The sequence below is a fragment of the Ambystoma mexicanum genome, chromosome 14 (assembly GCF_040938575.1).
Source record: "Ambystoma mexicanum isolate Mex_15411 chromosome 14, UKY_AmexF1_1, whole genome shotgun sequence".
NCBI classification, from domain to species: domain Eukaryota; kingdom Metazoa; phylum Chordata; class Amphibia; order Caudata; family Ambystomatidae; genus Ambystoma; species Ambystoma mexicanum.
In genome coordinates, this window is record NC_090940.1 from 349,728,446 (window position 1) to 349,751,751 (window position 23,306).

A 23,306-nucleotide genomic window follows, 5' to 3' on the forward strand; every position below is an offset into this window, starting at 1 on the left:
CTATGTTCCACTGATTGAAAGCAGTGTCTGTGGTAATCTGCGGAATTGCTCATGAGTACTTAAGATGTGGCAATTTTATCATCTGAGTAATTCAATTGCACAGTTCCAGCGGCATAGAATTCTTCCACTATTCTCTGTGTTTGATTGACTGTCCATCCCCTCACAAGCTTCTGAGGTGGAGGGAGATTAGTCTCAGTCTGCCTCCTTATCAAGGTCTGAGAAATGAATAGATGCCCCAATTTGCACTTTCAGAATACATGTGTGTGTGGTCCAGGGTCCCAGCTACCTTAGGGCACACCCGTATTTATAGAGCTGCATATGCTACTGCCATTCTTTTCTAGAAAGCAGAAGTGGATATTATCGTTTTGCATGTACCCTGATCCACTCCTGTACCTCTAACTTATCTGTGTGGGGATGAGCCAATGTACCAACTGGGTCACTTTTTCCTCGCTTACACTTCCATATCCCCCATCCTTCAGTTTAATGACCGAGCTTGTGTGTTCCTTGTGAGCGATCCGCATGTCTGAGGTGGAGCACAGCATCACATTGGGCAACGATAAGGGTTTGCACAGGAGCATGGTCAGACTTCTTGATTCTCCCCTTGAATGTCGCTGCCTTTGGTGTGCGATGGTCCTCAGCGGTTGCGCTCCCTTCTGAGGAAGTGGTGACACCACCATTGTGCTCTTCTTTGTGCCACCACGATCCCCCATATCAGTTTTGATTCCTATGCCACTGTGAGTGGTAGGACCCTGCCCCTACTGCAAGGTCAGTGTGTTACTCTTGGATTCTTTAATCTTGTGATTACCAGCCATAAATATGCTCTCTTCAAGCCCAAATTTGGGTGCACTCTATGCAACGTGAATATCACAATTTCGGTGTTATCTTTGAGCAGGTTGGATTAGCAGCTCAACCTAACCATTTCTTATGCATGAAACACATGGCTGCTGATGATTTTCATAGTATATGGAGCAAAGACTCAACCACACTCTGGGGATAAATTAGTATTGTGAGACTCTTATCACACCTGTTCCTTTTCCTGTTTTTGTTCCAAGTTGCGGAATGTCTCCTCGGACGAGCGCCTCACTCTAATGATAACTTAACAAATATACAAGCAATAAATAGCTGCTCTGTTGCCCTGTCATTCTCTCACTGGCTCGCCTCTCATTGTCGCCCCGTTGTGTCTTGGTTAAGCACTCCTCACTGATGACACCCAACAAGGCTGAAACGTGTCTGGGGGTGCTTGTGGTCTCGTGCAGAAGGGATGTGACCTAGCAGTTCGGACTGGACCACCCCTTTTCGGGTGGGACCAAGCCTGATTTGCATATGGTCTTTCCCCTTCTGTAATAGCTTGGCCGGTGTAGAACGATGGTCTGGAGGGTTTCCCAGAGCAATGCCAGACGTTGAGATTTATTCTAAACCTTCCAGGCGTCACCTTTTTTTTTGTTGCTATTGGTGATGCACGTCCAGGATCTTGAACACCTCGAGCAATAACATGGGCAAAGATGCCAGAATTCAGTCCATGGGGAATCCCTCGCCCCTGACGTCAGTGTATTTGAACTTCGGGTGGGTAGTAGAGTACTTCAAAGACAGGTGGAGATGGTATGATATGATATGGGATTTATAACACGCCTATACACAAGTGTTTCAAGGCGCAACAAATTGGGGAATGCAGGTATATTACAAGTATGTATTCGCTCTGCAACAACAGTCACTATTATTAGACGGATGGTGGCACCCCTCCCCCTTCCTTTCCCCATTTCATCTCAGATTAAAGTAAGGCTGGTGGAGCATGTCTGAGGCCAGCGCTTAACATTTGAGCTATCCAACAGGACATTGGAAGATTGGTGTGGGAAGATTGTGGTCACTCATCTCATTTCAGGGTGTTGATGAGACGGCTGCCTCCGGGGGGACGATGCCAGGCTAGTGGTAGAAGTTTGCCCTGCCTCCCTTCGTTCACCCCTCCAGTCATCTCCCCTGCAGCCACGCCCCCAGCGCCATTCCAGAATCCGTCTGCTGTACCTGATGTGCGAATGAGCAGCGTCCCCCTGGTGTCCCCGGCCCCCTCTCCAGCGGGCGCAGTGTATTCTTGAGATGACCTTACCCCTTCCCAGCGTGTAATCTCGCGCCAGGGGAGCCCGCCTTGTTTTGTTTGGAGGTGCTGGTTTTGAGGCAGCTTTGTCGTTGTGAGATCAAGGGCACAAAAACTACATTTGGGTCCACCGGACGCACCCCCTTCAATGAATATGCTGGATATGGCATTTCCCGGGTTATGCAATATCAGTGGCTTTGGAACACATGTCCCATATCATCGCCGGGCTGTTACCCCGGTTTGGTTCTAAAGAGGTGAAAAACGCAGAAGACATTATTATTATTATTATTTTTTTGCTTTAAACCTGGGGCAGGGGGCACGTATGTGGCATCCAGTCACTCTCAGGATTAACTCAGCGTGGAGGCTGCACCGGGGGAAGTGCTAGGTGCAACGGTGCAGTCCTGCCTGCTGCGATTTGATCTGACTTCCCCATCTCAGCCACTTGATCGCTCTCACTGCAGAGACGGGGCTCGGTGGCAGCTGCTCTCTTCTACGCGGAAGCGGCGCTGCTCCCGGCCAGGCTGCCTTGGTGCGTGGGTTCGGCTCCGGGAGGCACGGCTGGGGTGCAGACCAACGCCGCTTCCCTCGGCCCGAGAGCGTCATGCGAGCCTGACTCGCCGCTGCGTGTGCGTTTTTTCAGGTAGGGTGGAGGCGGCGTGAGCGTGCAGAGGCTGATCGGAGGGATTCCCACCTGCTCCGGCGGCGGCGGCGGGGCGCTCTGGATGCACCGCAATGGCTTGCTGTCGACAGACGGACAGGGAAGGCGGGCTAGTCGGGCTTTAAACGCGCTCCTCGCGTGCCTCGAAATCGAGCCCTACAGTAACACGCGCGAATAGGGGCGGAAAGGTGCCTGCATAGAGGGAGATGAATGGTGGAAGCCCGGCCGAGCCGCTCTTCCTTCAGCACCTTGGAGAGGGATCATCGCCGCTCTAAGTTTCCATCTTCCGCGGGGAGAACCGCTTGTGTCATTGATGAGAGGCTGTGCTGCTAACTGGCGGATTTCAGATCCAGTAACCAAAGGATTACCGTGCGTGGACACCGAGGAGCCCCCGTGCACGTCGGCTTTGGCGGCTGCTCCGTTGACCGAGGGCTTCATTTTGCTCGACAGGGAAGATTTCACGGAATGAGGGGCGCGGATTGACCTGGATCAGGAACATTGCAAGGTCAAAAAAACAGACTCTTCCTGGGCCGCCCTGTGCGACAACTGGCCGCAAAGTTTCCTTGGATCTGGGATCGTTGGCCCTGGTTGGACACCGTCGAGGGGATCGCTAAACTGGGTCGTGATTTTTTGGAACGTGAAAAGGAGGATGATAATGTCAGCTGCGGCCGAGCTAAGTAGATTCGGTCTGCAGGCAACATGAAGGGAGGTGATGCCAAGCAGATGGTGCTGTCTCTGCCCTGGCGATGAGTGCCCAGCCCGTCTTTGGTTGCAGCCGCCCGCATCTGCCCACTTTCCGAGCGGCAGCCGCTTAATGGAGACGGCCGGACGGATTAAATACTAGGGGTCCGTGTACTAGAACGCCAGTGCGGAGCTCTGGCATAGAGCAGACCCGGCACCGGGAGCCCCCTACCAGGCTGTCAAAGTGACCCCGAACCACATCTGGGCTGCCATTTCTGCAGGTAAAAAGTGCCACCAGGCTCAGCTCGTCCACAGATACAGCAGGTAACACAAACACACACACTCTCCCTTTGTAACCATCGCGGCTGCGTTGCCCTGCCTGCATTGCAGTTCGTGGCTTCTGCTGTTGTGTTTTGTGTTGTTTATTTGAGACTATCCGGAATAATATGCTTTACAGTGCATGATACCAGCGCGGCGAGTCCAGGGCATAGCATTTGTTTCTGGACAGCAATTTTCACTGGGACGTGTGGGGCCATTTTGTTCACTCAGTCGTGTTTTGGAGGCAAGCGGTGGATACTGTGGGGTATTATACTGCATGCAGCGGGAAAGAAGGTCGGGGCAGAAAGCGAGAGTTCATTTTAGATGAGGGGGCTCTCTGCTGCTGCGTGGCACCCACTGTTCGAGGGCACAGCTGCGCACAGCAAGAAAACACCAAAAAAGAAGACAGCATTTAAACCTTCTGATGTTTAAGTAGTGGCTATTTGAAAAGGGAAGCCTGCATATTGGAAAGCATCACAGCAATGCCCTCGGCGTGAGAGCATGACACGCTGCGTGTGCATTCTGTGGGTGGTGTACGTGTGCAGTGGGTGTCCATGTTGTAACATGACGGTAACTGTGTCCCGGATTTTTCCGAGTAAGTCTCGGTGAAGGGAGAGAGAGGGGTGGGGGCGAGAAAGAGGGGTGGGGGGCACTGCACGGTGCGCTAGAAATGACTCCCCGTCGCTCTCCTCTGCAGTAATTTCTCTATGCCCCCTGGGGCACAAGCCCAGATCCTCCAAGGCACTGGGGTTGGGGTTAACACGATAAAGCACTTCTCCCAAAGTCGCCTCATTAATTTTGCATGTCTTGTGGAGATGATTTGAATAATTCAGGCCGGTTCTGCTGCTTGCGTCTGGGAGTGGTTGCAGGCGTGCAGGCCGGTCTGGCGCTCTCCTCCCTGCCCTTGTTCTGCTCTGACCCCTACCCATGGGCTTAGTCGGGGGCTTCGCGCCCTTTCCCACCAGAAAGACCCGCTCGGCAGGCTGCACTTTCGCAGATCTCCAGGTGATGGCATTTTCTGCCTGCAGGATGTGTTGCTCGAGTGATGAAAAACAGCGCACAGCCGCAGCTCCGCCCTGGCCAGCTGGGGGCGCTGTGGGTCAGGCCGTGCTGCGGTGTCGGCTGCCATGTTGTGCAGGCCCGGCACCGGCCCCAACGGGTCCCTTAAAATGGCTCCACCTGCTGCTGCGGTGTGCAGGTCTCGCGACGCAGCGTGCTGTGGCATGGGGACACGTCTAGTGCGTACTTGGTGGTTGGCGCCGAGCAGCATGTGAAAGTATGTTACAGTGCTTTACAGTTGGCAAACGGCAGTGTTGAATGAATGAATGCGACCCGTGCCCCGGGTCCTTGCAAGCCACACCAGAGTGCAGTTTTTTCAAAAGTAAGCTTGATAGATCGTAATGATATTACAGGGCAGGTTTCGCGTGCCTCTTCCTTCAGTGCGTGCCATGAACGAATACGGACACTCCCGCCATTTTTGGTACCCCGTGCTTGAGTGAAAGCATCAGCATACCACAGACAAAGAAGACATTTGTTTCCCTCCGCAATAAGCAGTAGGGCGGGGCGTCCACTTCCCTAGGCAAGGACGGAGACTAGTGCCCAGGTTTCATACGCGCATCTCCGCGCTGGATCCATTTTAGTGCAGCAAAGCAAAACACATGCTCAAGAAATCGCTGTGGGGATGGACATCGTCAACACACTGATGACAGTCGCCCAGGAACACACGCACCCCTCCACACACGCACGCATACATCAGGTGGACACATACGAATGTGATTTGGGGCGCCGCCGTGTGCCAGAGAGGAGACACCATGTTCTCATAAGCAGAGTGCATTTTGTTTCTGAGTGAGCACCGACGCAGTTGGGGATGGATAGGGCAGGGGGGCATGAACTTGAAGCCTTCCTCGGTTTCCAATTGCTGTCCAATCCCCCTTCGTACTATGTGTCACAGCAGACCACATCGAGCTGCTTTCCAATGACTCAAAACTAAAAAGTGGGACACTGGGGTCCAATCAAATGGCTTCCTGGCTGTTGCTATGCCATACGGTTATTTTCTGAATAAAACAAAACACCGATTACCAACCGCTCTCTCAGATGGTCCTGCGCTGGAGGACTTTTTGGGGGGATTGTTATTCAGGCCAAGGTGCAAGATGGCAAAACTATTGAATTGCCAGGGCTGTATTTCACATCGGGTCACACTACCCCCACACCCCCTCTATGGCTCGAAGAGGGAGCATTCCTGTAGTCATAAGGAGTGTCTGAATGTGGAACGCCACAGCTGCCAACCCGCGGTGCATCCAGCACTGCTGGACAGCAGCGACGCGGTGCTCTCCTGGGAGCGCAGCCGTAGCCACAAACCCCGAACTTTTCCTCAGAGTAGAATGAGCAGCCAATTGGTGGTTTTAACTTACCTATTGCACGAGCCGACAACCTCTTTCAAACAGATTTAGCAGCCTGAAATCAGTGATAGAAAGAGCCCAATGTTTTATAATTTGCTGGTCTCCAATAATTGCCCCCTCAGTAACAGATCTAAAGATGCAGAATAACAGAGAACAAATAGTTTACTTTTTTAATTTGAATGTTTGCTCCTTTTATTTTTTTTGCTCAGGTTCACATTTTTGAGAAAATATTTTGGCCAACTCGTTCTCCATTCTTTGGGGAAGCAAAGAACCCTCGCAAGCGCATGAGTTAGAGTCATGCCTGAATGGGACTGTGTAATGCGACTACGTTTTAGTGAGGCCGTCAGTAGCATGATCTATAGAAAATCACTATTGCCTATAACCTTTGACCTGCATGCAGGATTTGGCTGATCATTTGCAAATAAACTGTTTGTCATGCCCCCACCCTTCCCTCCCCTCCGACTGGAATATTTGGGAAAGATTTGTTAAAAAATGAAAAAAGTTATTAAGAAAGTAAAAAAAACAAACACTGTTTTTAGCTTACTGCAATTTATTTTCCAATCAAAAATGTCTGTGCAGCGCGGGGCAAAAACCACTGGAAGGAATTGAACCAAATAAGAAACAACTTGGCACAAAGCTTTGATTCAATTTCCATGAGGGGCCTGGTGTTATTCAGTACAGTAGTTAAAAAAATATTTGACTAGGAAGTGGGTTCCCCGTTCTCCCAAAAAATAGCTCTCTCTCCCATGGTGCTTTGCAGCAGAGCGTCTGAGAGGCTTTTCAGAAATGAAAAATCAGCCATTTTCCCCCAAAATTCTATTGCTAATAACGTTTGAAGTGCTGGATTGATTTGGAGGACATTTACAACACAAAATGTTTGTCAAGGGCACCCCAAAACTTCACATTTTGGGGACAATACGTTAAAAATAAAAGCCATTAAGAAAACAAAACACCATTTTTTCACAGTTTTCAGTCGATTCTTTTTCCATAGAGAAAAGTGCAGTTTTTGAACAGCTTTGGCACAAAATACATGGAAGATTTGGAACAAATAACAAACAACTTGAGCACAAAGCCTTCATGTAATTTCCTTGACTGGTTTTCGGTGGATCCATTCAGTAGTGTTTATAATATTCTACAGAGAAGGGGGTGCCTCCTGCTTCTTACAACATTTGTATCAGCCTCTGTGCTTTTTACAGAAGAGAGGAAGAGCGAGGCTAATAACTTGTGATTTCTGGGCAGATTTGGATGAAATGTTCCAAAAAAAAATATTCTTAAGCCCTTCCTTCCCCAAAGCTACTTACATTCATTTTCCCATAGAAAAAAGGTGCAATTTTGGACAGTCTTAATGTGAAAACCGCTTGGCAGATTTGGACTAAAAAAGAAACAATCTGGGGATAAACGGTTGACTTAATTTCCTTGACTGGTTTGGGGGTAAATCCACCCAGTAGTTTTTAAAATATTCAACAGAGACTTGGGGGAGCCTCCTGTTCCTTAAGGCCTTGGTGCTTTAAAGCAGCGCCGAGAAGAGCCTTTTCAGAAATGAAAATCCACAATAATCATTTTTTTGTTGCTACGTGCAAGTGATTCCCACGATATTACTGGGAGAAGCAGCAAATAAAATAACTCAAACCAGTATTTTGAGGAGCAAAAATGATGCCATCGCACTTTGGAATTAACTCCCTAATGACCTTACAGAGTCTAATAACATTCTCAACTTCAGAAAGAGACTCAAAAGTCTTCTGTTTATGTAGTCACTCCTATGGTAACACTGATTGTTTTGAACCACAGCACTAAGAAGGCCTGGCTCTAGGTGCTAAATAAATATGAATAGCAATTGCAATCACATCATGCTAGATGTCGGGAGTGGGAAAGAACACACCATGTGAAGTTAGGGATTTAGGAGTGGGTTGGGGAGCCAGTTATGGGTAGAACATTTTCAGTTTATCAGGGGAAGACTGCAGGAATGTGATGAGATTAAAGCAGCAACGCCGCAAGTTGTGCTCTGAAAATAATGTGTGTCACAAAAATTGATGAGTGATGGGGTAATGGGATTAAGGAGGGACAAAACAATTGAGTGGAGTAAAGGGACGTGAAGAAAAGATCGGAGACACATGTTGAGTGCCTGCGAGACGTGGAAGATTTTTTGATTCAGAGCAATTTTTCCCATTATCGCAGGAATCGGTGAACCACTACTCTACAACTGGAATTTCTATTATAGGAAATTATTACTGTGAAATTATTGTGGGAATAAGGAGATAACAAAAAAAAAGTTTCACATCTGCAGTCCCTACATCTACTGGGCAGGGCGCAATGAGTGTTTGGTAGCAAATTGATGATTGACATGACCAGTGGCAATGGTTTGTGGACCCAAAAGAAAGATATTGGTGCAAAAATCACAGAGAATATGGCCAAAGGCCATAGCTAGTGAGACCTCAAGAAACTATGTAACTTGTTCAGCCGTTGCCACTGGCCATGGGTCAAGGCGATGGCTAGTGGGCCCAAAAGAAAACTATTGGTACAAGATGTGCAGTGGCCATGGCCAAAGGCTTTCAATCAAGTTCACTTCGGAGAGGAAAATGTATCACACAAACCAAATAGTGATAGGAGGTAATGACCAGTAGAGGGCCAGGAAGGAAAAAAAACAATTCAGGGGAGTGGGGGACGATGGAAAGAGAAGGGGAGCATTTGGTGAGTGCCTCTGAGGACAGGAAGAGTTTTGGATTTTTGAGTGTTATCAGGGGAATAACGACAGAATCCCACAGGCATGGGTAGTTCAATGCAACTGTATGTGTAGCTTGCTGCCATTATCAGTGTAATATTGGGGGAATCACTAGGGAATACGGAGCAATGGGAAAAAAGTAATTTTACACCTACAGTGATCAAATTTCCTAAGCAGGGGGTAATGGGTCTCTGTGCCAAGGTCATGGCTAGTGGCTCCCAAAGAAACCTAGTGTTGCAACATCTACAGTGGCCATGCTCAAAGTCCACGGCTAAAGGGCCCCAAACAAACCTATTGGTGCCACAGGTACAGTGGCCATGACCAAAGGCCACATGATTGTGGTCACATGCAACACAACAGGAGGCACATAGCAAAGGTTGACTTGCTCGAAATGCAATTGTTGAATTGCAGGGGATTTGTTGCATTAAACCTCATCACTTTAATTGTCTAAACCAAGTTTTTTTTCACTTTATATTTAACTCACATATATTAGGTGATTTTAATGGAATCCAGGTCAATGGGATCCAACACCAAAAGGCAAAATTGGTACTGTGAGTTGTTATCATAAAATGCCTCAAGACATTGGTGATCTTTTCTAACTACTCAGTCTCTGGCAGTGCTGGAAATGGGAAAACATTTTGTAGCTCCCTTCCCTTGTGTGGAGGGGAGAGGGTTATGTGTGCTCTTATGAGGGGTGGAGCGGCAGCCGAAGTAGAGCTGCACTCTATCTCTTCAACTCATCCTACCCGTGTGATTTGCATATACGTAAAGAGTATTTTGGGAATATCAGAATAACTACATTTTTACATTTGAAATACGTCTGTGATAGTGATGCAGCATGAAACCGTTTTGATCAAAACACCCCAACCTGCTCTTTTCCTCTCTCTCAATACTCACACTAACAGTAAATGTCTGTAAATCTCCAGACCTATACTCACTTTTGGACAGCTTTCGCATAGTATGGGAGGCTTGGTCTGTTTCTGTGTGGAGATTTTAGTAGGCTAAATGTACAGTTTTCTGAAGCCTGCTTGAATGTGAGAGCTTTTTGTTCTTGACATAGAATGGGGTTCGGGCAAGACACACTTTGTAGTAGCACATCTCTGTCTTTTCCTGGCATATTTCATACCCTGGTCCCTTGCCCAGTCCCCTCTCTCTCTCTCTCTCTCTCTCTCTCTTTCTCTCTCTCTCTCTCTCTCTCTCTCTCTCTCTCTCTCTCTTTATCTCTCTCTCTCTCACACACACACACAGACACACACACACCGCTATGAAGGTAACTACACAACCTGGCATCTATAGCCCCATCTTTGCAGCACATATCCCATGTGTGACAGTGTGACATCTTATTGAACATAAAACGTAATCAGCCTCATCTTAGATGCCCACATTATGTAATCTGTGATGTCATTGATGATGGCATCTGGAGATGCTAAACGTGATTCATCCAAAATTGTATTTGCCATTCAGTTGCATGAGGCATCATGAATGAGAACATAGGTTGCCCAGTGGAGGACACGAAGTTAATGTTGTGAAGTTCTTGAGAATTTCTGGGGTTTTGTTGCATTAGTCAGCCACTTTCTAATTTCTGAAGTTTGTAATTACTTAACTTTCTAAATATATCATAATTGTATATCAGAATCTCTTACCCATCCTTTTGAGTGCCTCTCTTTTGGAGAGTCTCTGGCCTGAGGTTGGCAATTCTCAATATCCATTACTCATTCAAGAGACCCTGGCCTCAAACATCTCATTCTCAAAATCAAATAGTAATTTATACGGAATCTCATAGTTTCTTCTCCTTTATTTGGTCATCAGATCCTATACTCCTGGCTGGATCCCAAGATCAAAGTCATTGTTCAACAAAGTGGGAAACAAACCTTGGAGGCCATGTTATGGCCCCACACCTGCAATCTTGCTCCTGTCTCTGATCCCTTTATCTGCATCTACTGTACAGTCACTAATTCTGGGGGCATTATGGACCATAAGATGTGCAATTCCTACTAGAACTGCAGACCCAATATGGTAATATACATCTGTGTTTATCTAAAATAGCTTTTGTTTTGAAATAAAAAAAAAAAAAACAGAAAACCAGGACTGTAAGACACCATTGTATCCCACACCTACATCCCGAGGGGTCAGGAGTATCAGCCAGCCATCATGCTGCATCAAGAACTCAAAAATTGTGTTTTAGACCCTCAAAACATAGGTCTAAGTTTGTGGACCAAAATTCAACCCTTTGATTGGGCATACCAAGTTTTGCCTTGGATCCAAGCCTCCCCCAGTTGCCAATATACAGGGCAATGTTCAGCTCTTTTGGGGCGCGGGGCATAGTCACCTTTGGGGCCGCCCTCCACCAATCCAAAGGAATTGTTGGATCCAAAATATCTGGTTGCGCCCCACTCGTTGCGAATTTAAAACATATCTTGATATGCTGCCTCGCAATTATCAATATAAGCATTGGAACTTCTTTCAATCCCCTAGCCTCTTCATTCTTGCTGTAATCAGAATGCTGAACACGTAGCATTTCAAGGCCAAGATTAACAGTCCTTGGCTGGTGTTCTAGCATCAGTAGCAGTCACAAGGAAGGTATACCGGCCATAGCATCAATACAAGACCCGGTACGCATGAGAAAGATGCACATAATCCAGAATAGTTCAGCGGCCTCACTGAATGTAAACATGCTCAAGCAGGGACACTGGAGACCAATTGGAAGAAAGGATAAATAAAGGTACACATACCAGAGCATTGATTGTGGATGACGATTGGAAGCTACTGGGAAGGTGTCCATATTCAGACAGATTACAACAGGGACATTGTTTTCATGTAGTGTTGCCATTAGAGAGAACATAAACAAGTGGTTGTAGTGTGCTATAGATAAATGCTCACTATTATTATAGAGAAAGCAACACTATAGCAAGTGAACCCATGAGTGAGGCTTTTTTGGAGATCATACATTGAGGAAGAAATCACTCTGAAGGGTGACAATTTTGACAGGGTTAGGGACTGGCAATTATGACAGGTTAGGCAATAAAAGATTACTTGCGATTTCCAGGATCACACATTGGTTGAGCAGTGATTCTGGGATTTGTGCCCACTCAAGAGTGTATGCACTTTAGCACTTTCCTTTCCAGTTTTTACCCTGAAATTAAATAATCCAATTGTATAGAACTGATTTGTAAAGTACATACATCACATAACCCAATATGAAAAATGGGAATGATTGTAGATTCACTGTCTCCATCATCAAGGGAAGTCTATAAGTACCAGCATAATAATTGCTGTGATCTTAAATGAGTTTGTCTGGGTTTCAAATTCGTATGTTAAAGCTTTGAATACACCCACAACACAGCTGAAATTGTTCTGTATAAACACGCATAACAACCTTTGAATTGTACAAAATGAAAACCTGTTTTTGTGTCAAATGAGAAGACCTTAAATGATGCCTGCTAGAGGCCTGTGGCAGCTGGTCCTCTCTCTTCTGACTAGAACCCTTTCTGCTCAAATGGCCTACATAAAAAGAAAGATCAGGGAATGGGATAAACAATGCCAACAGCATACGAGAAGGCAAAACCTTCCACAGAATACAGCACAGTAATGTGAGTGATATAAGATTAGTCCAGGATCACTGTATTGTCTGCCGGTAAAGCCAGGATACAAGCATGAATGCTTTGGTTCCACAGTCTTGAATTTGGCTACCTAATCACCTCTCAGACTAGCACTATTGTCCCCCATTAGAGGTTTCTGACTGAACAAACGAATGTCTCGACCTTCACCATATTAATGCTATATTTTTTTTATTACAACCACTACCTGATGCAGGCATATTTCTGATACCTGTTGTGCTACACAACAATGTACATGTATATGCAGGTTTATCAACTTAAGACATAGAAATGGTTGGGCCGACCTTGCTGTAATTTTGTACTTATAACCGTGCATATGAATACAGATGTCTGCAATGAGTGCTTAACACACTGAGCAATCTTCTGATCCATCACAGCATTTACATTTGTCCATATGCATTTCAACTTTGGGCAATGCGCATGATCATATTTAATTCCACAGAAAGGTGAGAATGCTACAATAGTTGTGCCGTAGTGAACACAGAAACGTTGTATACTACAGTGATCACAGAAAGCATTGCAGTAAGAATTGATCAAAGCAAAATGTGCTTGTATACAACAGAGAGGCCATCTTTTTAGTCTTTAGAGTCTCAGCAGCACACCATCAAATATTCTGAGGTGTGCTTTTACGTTTGGGAAACAATGTGAACTGACTTCTTAAAATTAGATAGCGTTGTGGAGCTCACTCCATGGCGGGTGCCAGGGGCAAGTGTCCCTTTTCCCCTCCCATAAAGACGTCTCTACCAATATATACATAAACGGCTCTGCCAAGCTATTGGAGGAGTAGAACACTTTTCACACCTGTTTCCTAAGTACCCACTCAGTGGATTAACAATAGCATTTATAAAGACACTTCCAGGGTTTTGTCCCATTGAAACCCCAGTGGTTTCAAGTGAATCCATTCAGCTGTCTCGTTTGAAAGTGTGACAGACCAGTGAAAAACCCGCGGTTTGGTAAAATGGATCGGAAATGCAGTTTAAAAAAAAGAAAAAAAACTAACATCTTTGAGGCATGCACAGATCTGAACGGGAATCTGCTGGGCGGGGTTTAGTTGCCTAGTTCGCGCTTTGTAGAAAATTGAACAGGGATGAGGGTTCCATGTAATAATGTCCCAGCAAAAATGTCCCCTGACAAAAATGTCGCTGTTTTTTGCAGAGACATTATTACATTGAACATGCAGGAGACACCCACGCAACCCCTGATTTATTTTTTTAACAATGGGATCAGGGGACATCCCCGCAACCCGCCCCATAGATAATATCACCATATATAAGGTTGTCAGTGGCTTTTCCCGGCGACATTATGTATGGGGACGTTATGTATGGGGACATTATTACCTGATACCTGGATGCGGATAACATGCAATAGAATAAAACATTGACAAATACAGTTGGGAAGCTGATGTATGCTTAGACACATGCAGCCATGAATGCGTAATCTAACATATCTAAACCTGTATCTCTATCCAGTGCTGGAAGTCAGAGGCGCACTACGTGTCGCAAAACAGCTGTTGGGGGTGGGCCTTAGACATGTGTGGCATGACCAGAGAGTCAGAAGTAGCTAAGGGGCCATTAAAGGAACCATGGCCTGTGGAGTAAAGCGTAAAGGGGTAGCCCAATGGAAGCAGTGGAGCCATCAACTGGCATGCAAGGGAGCAAGGCCCATTAAAAGACAGAGCACTGAATATAAAGGGAATGACTCACTCATCAGTCAAGCAAATCTACTAAAATGAGAGTCATCAAATATATAAAAAGAAATCAAAGCAAATGGGTCGATGCAAATTCCAATGGCTGCAAGGTAGTGTAGGGCGCAAAGGTGCTCGCGTCGGCGATCTGAGCCATATGAGTATGAGATTCAACTAAAACATGCCATGCACAGCCTCCCCCCAAAAAGTGAAAAAGTGGGGTCCATGGTCATCTCATAAAAGAAAAAAGAAAACACTTTGGAAAAAGTTCTAGGAAAGTGCATGATACTGTATGACAACAACAAACAAAAACAAGTTTCCTTCTGGCAGTTCTAGGCAGGGATTCGTGGCAATGAGCTGGTAATACATTTATGTGTCAGCGTTTTCTGGAGCAGAGGCTCCGGGCATTCGTGGTTCATTCCTGCTGCGCAGGGGCGGAGTCAATGTGCTCATGGTCGGAAGAGGAATTGGGCAGGAGGGTGCTCCTATAGCTGTGAACCTCGACAAGGCCGTGCTTTGCGAACATTTATGAACAGGCTTGGACTGGGAACCAAAAGAGGCCCTGCAACTAATTATTGGGAACCAAAAAACATCCTGGAAATAAGTGGGCCCATGTGGCACTTTTTCAGCAAGCCCAACCCTTTTCCTATGGGAACATTTGGAAATACCACACAAAAGAAGCCCAGGCTGCAGAGGCCTACTGGGAAATCTCCAGAGTTCCCTATAGGCCAGTCCACCCCTGCTTATAAACCTCCCATGGTGCTGGGCCCTGGCCCACTTCATGTCCTCTATATATCTATGCTCATGTGTGCGTGCACCCACGCGTCTGTATGTGTAAACATTCGGTGCCCTTTGACGCTTGGGATATTTTTCACTGCACTTGTTCACCTGCTACAAACTAGCAATCCCAAAGTTTTGAGTTTTTGATGGTGCTGGAAAATGTCGAGAATGAAAACGTAAAATACGTGTGTTTGTTCCAGTATTCACTAAGCCGTAAAACAATTGAAATGCGAACTGCTTCTTCGTGCATTGGGAAAGGAAATGTGTTTGAAGTGGTTTGTGAGCTCCACAACAAAAAAATGCACATACTGAAATATCTCACGGGTGATATAAAAAACGCCAGCCTGCTGATATGCTTGTTGGTTTACCCCCTCCCCCCCATGATTGCAGCTGCCTGCATTCTGTTAACCAGGGCCCTTTACCTCCCGCGTTTGCCTTGGCAGAGAGTGTGGAGGCTGGCATGATTTCTTGTACACCCCCTTTCCCCCGCAGCTGCGATTGAGAACGGTGGCAGCAACGAGCCGCACGCTCGCTTCCTGCTCAAGAGCTCGTGCCCAAGGCAGCCGCCTTTGAATTGAAGCTCATTGTGGCACCACCGAGTCTAATCTACCATTCCAAAGACGTGATGCCATCCACGATAAATAACCAGATGGCTCCTAATAGCCAGAATCATTTCACTCCCTGAATAATTAACATCCTTATGATATCTCACTCTTTCTGCACTGCCTCAATGATCTCCAACACTCAACACATGCCTCACAACAACGCAACTGCACTCCGTACACAACCTACTCAACTGGAAAGCTGGGCCTGTGTATTAAATCATGTTCCTGTGCATTTATAAAACATCCTCTCAGGCACATGCGTTGGATCATCAGATTTGATACAGATGTTATTCCCGAATCTCTATTATAGTTCACTGTGTCTAAACATGTAGGCATAGGTCATGGCTTGTATGATGCAGGTCTCTTTCTCGCTGGGCCCCTTCATGGCAGTGAGCGTGAGGACTTGTCCAGCTGATAGCTCACTGGGCCTGACTCACAGAGCGCCTATTTCCTCATTGATAACTCGCTTTGTGAATCAAGCCCACTACCTCTCCCTCTCAGTCCCAATGTTGCCGATGATCCTTCCTACATATTTAATGACAAAATTAAAAAGATCTCCTCGCTACACACCCCACCTCTCCTCATGATCGATTCCACCCTCTTCTGTGGACATTTCACATCTGTGTCCCCACCCGATCCTATTTCCATGAAGACTCTCAAACTCTTCACTGGTGCATTAGTGCGCTCCTTACTATATTAAACCCTGCCTTACTTTGAGAGGGAAATATCCCTCCCCTTCTGATGTCTCCCATGCTTTTTCCTCTTTAAGTGCATTATCTTAGGACCGCTCTGTCTCAGCTGAATTCTGTCAGATCGTCTTGCTTCCAGCCACAGGCAAACTCTTGGAATGTGCTGTTACTCCCCGCTTTGCAACATGCTTCGACATGCTGATGTTCTTGACCTCTTTCAAGCTAGATTCTGATCCCAAAGAGTAACATAATCAGTCCCCGTGTCAGTCTTCGGTGAAAGTCACCAATGTCAGTGCCCTTACACTCCCCGATGTATGATCAGTGTTGACACCATTGACCATCCCATCCTTCTACACTGTCTAGCTGGAGATGGCATTGGTGGGCTGGAGATGGCATTGGCGGGCTGGAGATGGCATTGGTGGGATGGAGATGGCATTGGTGGGCTGGTGCATGGCTGTTTCAAATCCTTCTTAATAGATTGCACTCAAACTTTGACTTTGCTTGTCACACTCTGCCTTTTTTCTCACCTGTTTGTCTTTGGTCGATGTCTTTTTTGGAGCTCCCTCCTTCTTCCTCACTGTCCGGGACTTATACAGGTAAGGGCGAGTATCCTCGGGTTCCAGTGTGAGGATCGCCGTCTGCCTCAGGAAGCAGGTACAGTTCAGTATCCAGGAAGGATGACAGGGGCAGCAGAATCCAGGAAGAAATGGAGCAAGAAGTCCAATGCCGCGACGCGCGAGGAACCCCGCGCGTACCGAAGCACAAGACAGGAGTCTGGGATGGGAGAGGAACGGACCCAGCGGATGCAAAGGGCTGTTCAGAATTACCAGGAAGGAAGGGTCAGTAAGAATAGGAGTGGGCACAGAAGGAAGGGTAAGAAAACATTAGCACTTGCTGACAAGTCGGAACAGTAGCGTTGAGACACGCAGAGCCACGGGGGCGTGCCTATTTTCTAGGAGGCAGCGCGTCATAGGTGAACGCTAGAGAGTTGACCTTCTTTTTGGTCGGCCATGTTGGGAGGATCACCAACCTAATGTTGCAGTGCATCAAGGACCATGAACTCTAAAAGCGTCGGAGTCGGTGATTCATGACAGCATGCCCCCTCTTTAACCTTGATCCACCTGGTTTACCTGGATGGGTTTGATGAAATCACTGTACTAAACGGGGGGCATTCAAATTGGGAACTGGTTCCCAATTACGTTTGCTGGGGGGTATCCTTTCCATTCCACTAAGTACTGGAGTTGACAACGTCTGTATCTAGAATCGCATATCCTGGAGACTTTGAATTCACACTGATCATTGACGAGCACGGTGTTAGGTCGATGAGTCAATCTTGTGGATTGTACATAAGGTTTCAATAAGGAAGCGTGGAAAACGGGATGTATTTTCTTACAAGATTCTGGCAACTGAAGTTGAAAAGCCACTGGATTGATGACCTCCTTAACGGAGAAGGGCCCATAATATTTGGGAGCCAGTTTATTTGGTCGCAGGTGTCGTGGTAAGAGTTTCGAGGACAACCAGACCTTGTTGCCTATTTTATATGGAGGACTGGGTCTCCGATTGACAACAGCATATCTTTTGATATCCGTCCTGGCCTTTTCTAAGTGCTCTTTGACATCTTTATTTACGTTTACCAGACGTTCAATTCAGGAATCAACCGCAGGGACCGGGGTAAGCTGAGGTAGAACAGTTGGCAGAACTGATGGATGGAACCCGTGACTACAAAAGAAGGGACTAGTCCTGATAGCCGAGTGATCTGAGTTGTTATAGGCAAATTCAGCTACCGGAATCAAAAGTGACCAATCATCCTGGACCTTGGGTGCAAAACAGCATAGATATTGTTCTAAGGTCTGGTTTACTCATTCAGTTATTGCATTAGTCTGAGGATGGTTTCCCGAAGACAATGCATGCTGGATACCTTACATTTGGCATAAGTGTTTCCAGAATTGGGATATATACTGGGGTCCATGGTCGGAGATGATTTTAGACGGAAGTCCATGAAGTCTGAACATGTGCTTTAGGAATATTCCTGCCATTTCAAGGGCTGAAGGTAACTTGTACAAAGGGGTGAAGTGAGCCATATGGGTGAACAGATCAATGATAACCATTATGGTTGTATACCCCCTGGACGGGGGCAATTCCACAATGAAGTCCATGGCAATAGTCTCCCAAGGATGTGCTGGCACTGTGGGCTGGTGGAGAAGACCTGCAGGTTTTCTGTTATCAGATTTGTTCTGACTGCAAACAGCACAGAATCGGATGTAAGCCTTTACTCCATCTATCATCTTTTGGCCACCAGAATTGTCTCTGGATGGAGCAGAGAGTGGCAGTTAGGCCTCGATGCTCGGAATAAAAGGTATCATGACAAAGATATATAATCTTGGCTCTCAGTCCTTGTGTGGGTACCACTAATCTCTTATCCTTAAAGAGGTAGCCATCCTTTGTGACCAGGTTCCATGGGTTGGCCTTGGTGTAATCCTCCCAGAGCTCAGAAGACAGTGTTTTGGTACAAATTTCTTCCAGTAAGGAATTGGCCTGGGCCACAAAAACGGTATCAGGAAACATCTTTGGAAAGACACGTGCCCCAACAGGTTCATAATCGGGCCACCTGGATAAGGCATCTGCTATGATGTTGTTGGTTCCAGGGAAGTGATGTATAACGAAATGATACTGGGCAAAAAAAAAGCCCAACGAGCTTGACAACTGTTTCTGCTCTCCAAGGACTGTAGGACTTGCAAGTTTCTGTGATCAGTCCGCACCTGAACAGGATATTTGGCACTCAGGAGTAAATGACGCCAGTCAGTAAAGGCTTGTCGGGTGGCTAGTAGTTCTTTCTCCAGGACTGAATAATGGGTCTCGCTGGGAGTCAATGTTCGGGATAGCTAGGCAATAGGGTGTTTCACCTTGTCTTTGCATTCTTGTTTTAGGATTGCCCCAATGGCGTAGTCTGAGACATCCATTTCTACCAGGAAGGGTGTATTTATGTCAGGTTGAGCCAGGATGGGACCTTGAGTAAATCTTAGTTTTAACTCCTGAAAGGCTGCTTCTTGCGCGACAGACCACTTGAACGTGTGCCTTTCTTTAGCAGAGCCACTATGGGATGCACAAAGTCAGAAAACGTGGGGATGAATTTCCTGTAAAAATGTGCATGCTCCAGGAAGGATTGGATTTGCTTTACCGTGGTTGGCGCCGGCCGCGAGAGAATGGAGTCAATCTTAGCAGGATCCATTCCGATTCCCTCGGAACTCAGCACGAATCCAAGGTAATGAACGGTTTGAACATGAAAGAGGCATTTTTCTGGTTTGGCCCGGAGTTTGTTTTCTCGTAGTCATTGTAGGACTGCCTTTACATGTTCCTGATGGACTTGGGGATCATTGGAATAAATAAGAATGTCATCCAGGTATACGATAACAAAAAGGAACAGCATGTCTGAGAAGACTCTGTCCATGAAGCGCTGAAAGACCACAGGGGAGTTGGCGAGGCCGAAGGGCATAACCAGATACTCGAAATGGCCAAAGGGTGTCCTGAAGGCGGTCTTCCACTCATCACCTTCCTTAATCCGAATAAGGTGATGGTCACCCCATAGATCGAGCTTGATAAAGATGACAGCACCTCAAACCGCCTCCAATATGTTGGAAATAAGAGGTAGTGGGTAACGATCCTTGAGGGTCCATTGGTTAAGACTTCGATAGTACAGGCAGGGCCAGTGTTCCTTGGTATCCTTCTTTGGCACGAAGAATAAGGAGGCGCCGGCTGGAGATTTCGATGGATGAATGGTTCCATTGGCGAGATTGGTATCTGGATATTCTCATAGGGCTCTCTTCTCAGGCTTGGATAGTATAAACATCCTGCCAAAAGGAATTACAGCTGAGTCTTCCGTGTCGATAGCACAGTCCTCAGGTCGGTGGGGTGGTAGAGATTGAACAATAGCTGTTGAGAACACGTCTGAGTAGGGTTGATTGATCTCAGGTACTTGGGTTATATTGGAAACACACACAGGTGATTGTCAGGGAACCTGTGAGTCCACTGAAAGGTTTTGCAGTGAGTTTTGAGACAAGCAATGGGACAAACAGAATTCTGAACCTAGAAATAGGGATCCAGCTGCCCAATTGATGTACGGGTTGTGTTTCTGGAGCCAGGACATACCCAGAACCATAGGATAATGTGCTACCTTTATGATATCAAAACAAAGCCTTTCTTTTTGGTTGTTTATTGCAAGCAACAATTCCTTGGTTTGGTGAGTAATGGGGGGGAAGATAATGGTTTCCCGTCAATCCCTTCAACAGCTTGAATTATCTCTTTGGATTCACGAGCTATATTATGCCTTACGGCCCATTCATGGTCTATGAATACTCCCATGGCACCGCAATCCACTAGAGCCAGGATGGGGTATGTATCCTTATCAGTGGGTGACAAGAACATTTGCAGAACCACCAGATTGTTGTGGCAAGGATAATTCAAGGAAGGAACAGAATCAGAGCTGACATCTTTCTCCCGAAGCTGTGCTCCGCTCAAGATCGGGAGCTGGCGTTTCCCGAACGGCAGGGTGGTGCTATGGGGCAATTTCTTACTAGATGTTTATCAGAAGCACAATACATACAGAGTCCTGCATTGATTCTACGGAGCCTTTCTTGTGGAGAGATCGCACCGCGCAAGGAGCCCAATTGTATGGGTTCAGTTCTGAAGAGTGTTTAATGGATGTCTCCTTGAGGCTGGGGTACTCCATAGTTGTCTTTGAGGGTGTGGTCTTTGTTTTGCTTTTCTCAGCCTTTCTTTCCTGGATCTGGAAGTCAATTTCTAGAGATAAATCCATCAAGGCCTGGACGGAACTTGGTTGGGCCACTCTGGCTAGCTCGTCCTTGACTTTGTGATTCAACCCTCTTCAAAACAGGGTGAAACTAGCCTCCTGGGACCAATCAGCCTCGTTAACCAACTGTTTGAAATGAGTCACATAAGTCAACATATCCTGATTTCCTTGCGAACTCCAGAAGTTTTTCCTGGGCACTGTAAACGAGTTCTGGTCGATCAAACATAGTTTTGAAGGCTTCTATGAATCCATCGTAATTGTCCAGAAGTGGGTCTCCTGAATTCACCAAGGGAGTAGCCCAGGTTAGAGCATTGCCAGATAGGTGTGAGATTATAAACCCTACCTTGGCCCTGGGCGTGGAAAAAATAGTAGGGTTTAAATGTGAAATGTACCAGACAGGAGTCGAGGAAGGAACACAGGGATTTGGAGGAACCATCATATTTGTCAGCTATGCCTCCAACCAGGGCACTTTCCTTGAATGCCGAATCCAGGGACAACACGAATTGTTTCAATGGTGCATTTTCAGCCTTGAGGTTTTGAACCTCAGTAGTTAACTCTTGCATACCTCTCATGAGGTCCTGGACTGCAGCCTCCATGTTAGATTCAATAGCATGTTCTGGACGTCTCAATCTGTCACACTCTGCCTTTTTTCTCACCTAATTGTCTTTGGTTGATGTCTTTTTTGGAGCTCCCTCCTTCTTCCTGACTGTCCAGGACTTACACAGGTAAGGGCGAGTGTCCTCGGGTTCCAGTGTGAGGATCGCCGTCTGCCTCAGGAAGCAGGTAGAGTTCACTATCCAGGAAGGAGGACGGGACAGCAGAATTCAGGAAGGAATGGAGCAGGAAATCAATGCCGTGACGCGTGAGAAACCCCACGCATACCAAAGCACAAGACAGGAGTCCGGGATGGGAGAAGAACGGACCCAGCGGATGCAAAGGGCTGTTCAAGAATTACCAGGAAGGAAGGGTCGGTAAGAATGGGAGTGGGCAAAGAAGGAAGGGGAAGAAAAAGTTAGCACTTGCTGACAGCTCAGAACAGTAGCGTTGAGATGCGCAGAGCCGCTGGGGCGTGCCTATTTTCTAGGAGGCAGCACGTCATACGTGAATGCTAGAGAGTTGAGCTTCTTTGCGGTCGTGCATGTTGGGAGGATCACCGACGTAATATTGTGGTGTATCAAGACCAGGAAGTCCAAAAACTGTCAGAGTCCGCGATTCATGACAATGCTGCTCTTTTCTGCTGCATCTGGGCCCTTTGACTTAGAGTTCTTCAGGGCTTTGCCCTCTCCACTCTTATTTTTAATTTTTACATTCAACCTCTGCAACTATTCATGTCCATGGTTTCTTTTTTGACTCCTATCTGATGGACACTCATATCCTGGAGACATTAGTCCTGGATCATGAGAGTAAATAAGCTTTGATTGATGGAATGACTTTGGAATATTGATCTACAAAGGGTCTGCAACCTTTGGCTGTATAGACCCTTTGAACTACAATTCCCACTATCCCTCACCATTTACTCTTCTAGCTAGGGCTGTTGGGAGCTGTAGTGCAAAACATCTGGAGAGCCGAAGGCTGCAGACCCATAACAGATACTGCAGAACAACGCTCTTAGAGCTACCCTAAATATACCCTGAAATTAACATATCTCAGCAACCAGGATACAACACAAGTGGCTCTCCATAAATGAAAAAATTATACTCAAATCCTTATTTCTTACCTTCAAAGCACTGCATCACACGGCCCTCCTATCTCACAGAAAAATTCAGCTGGAGATCCTCCACACGTATCACTAGATCCACAGATACGTCCTGCTTGACAGTTCCTAGGTTTAACCTTAAAAGAACCGGCGGATCTAGCTTCCCGGTCATGGCCTCCCAACTTTGGAACTCCCTCCCAGCTAACATTAGGACCATTCAAACATTTGACAACTTCAGAAGAAGCGTCATATCTTGGATACTCAGTGAGAACCAAACTACCACTGTATAGTACTTGCGTGTAAACAAACTACCTCCTGTTCTTGTCTATTACTGATGCATGTACTTGCCTCTCTTGCTCTTGTACACTACTGATGCATGTACTTAACTTCGCCAATGTGTTATACCCTTTTGATTGTATGTATTCCACCCTTGTCTAAGGGACTGCTATTATCATGTAACTGTACTTCAAAGCTCCCAGATACCTCTGGGTCAGGTGCGCTACATAAATAAAATAAACAAACAAACAAACCATTGTAAACTAAACACCAGAAAAACTGAGGTGA

General features: G+C 46.4%; 1 protein-coding gene across 3 annotated transcripts in view; it reads left to right on the forward strand.

Moving 5' to 3' along the window:
- The first annotated feature begins 2,464 nt into the window (after positions 1 to 2,464).
- LRFN5 (leucine rich repeat and fibronectin type III domain containing 5) overlaps positions 2,465 to 23,306 on the forward strand; it is a 1,390,562-nt gene continuing 1,369,720 nt past the window's right edge. Inside the window, exon 1 of one of the 3 annotated variants that reach the window (XM_069637473.1) lies at positions 2,465 to 3,752. The gene's annotated coding sequence lies outside the window, so the exon portion shown is untranslated. The remainder of the gene's footprint in view (positions 3,753 to 23,306) is intronic. The other 2 variants (XM_069637475.1, XM_069637476.1) reach the window with 2 other exon arrangements.